We start from the raw sequence: 1,165 nt of genomic DNA on the forward strand, positions 1-1,165 counted from the left end.
TTTTTTTTTTTTTGGTCCCCTTGATACAAACTTAAAGCAGCTGCTTCTCCTCAGTTTTCAGTCCCAGCCAAAACTGGTTTCCACTGATATGGAATCGCTTATAGATATATATTTATAAATATATATTACATAGACACACGCGCGCGCACACACAGACACACATATGTACATGCACAGTGGCACAGTTGGACAGAGGATGACCGGAGCTGTGATGCGGGAGACAGAGACTCTTTACTCAGCTCTAGGAAAGAAGGGAAGGATGGGAGCTGGAGGGAGTGAAGGAGGGAGGGAGGGAGAAGTGTTTGGGATTGCATCCCTTCCTCCCTTTCACTCTCTCTTATGTCTCCCTGTCTCTCTCTTTCTCTCCACCCACCCCACCCTTTCTACGCTCCCTCTCCCCAACCTCCAGAGATGCACACTCGTTTGGAATATGGGGGTGCGCGCACATACACACTCAAAGTTTGCAAGAGTGTGTGTGTGTGTATGTGGACTTGTGAAATGGCAGAACGGAGCAGAAGCGTCACAGACATGCATGTGAGGGTGCCTTGGATACAGCATCCTGGTACACCTCTGCTCTTTTTTTTTTTTTTTTTTTTTTTTTTTTTTTTCTTAAACTCTTTTTGTTTTTTTTATTACTGTTATTTTCTAATTTTATTTGAGTATTTTTGGTTCTTAGTACAAAAAAAAAAATCATACTAAGTGTAGTCCTTTCTTCCCACCCTCTTGCTCTTTCTCTGTCTTCTTCCTCATTCTTTCTTCTAATCTTGACCTCTTGTCCATCTGTCCCTTTCACACCATCTTTCTCTCCTTACATCATCATCATCATCGTGCTTGCTTTGGTTATGAGAGAAGCTGGAATTCAAGAGCTCAAATTTAGCTGTAAACGGAGTTGTCTTGTCAAAAATTGTGTTGTATATTAAAAATGATTTTTTAAAGAAGAAAATGACCTTATTGTGAATAAAGTACTTGACAGTGGTGGAGTGTTGAGCCAACTGTAACATGGATGAGTGTCTAGTTGTCTATCTGTTCTCGTCTGTGTGGATGGTACGTGTGGTGTATGTGTGTGTTGCACTGCCTCTCCATCTGACTGAAAGTTCATTAGGCCTTTATCTGAAGTATATTGTAAGCAGGCTAGATGGGAAGGAAGTAGCTGTTGTTACCTACA

The sequence above is a fragment of the Pundamilia nyererei genome, unplaced genomic scaffold (genome assembly GCF_000239375.1).
Source record: "Pundamilia nyererei isolate P.nyererei 1_Seehausen unplaced genomic scaffold, PunNye1.0 scaffold00001, whole genome shotgun sequence".
In the NCBI taxonomy this organism is placed as follows: Eukaryota; Metazoa; Chordata; class Actinopteri; order Cichliformes; family Cichlidae; genus Pundamilia; species Pundamilia nyererei.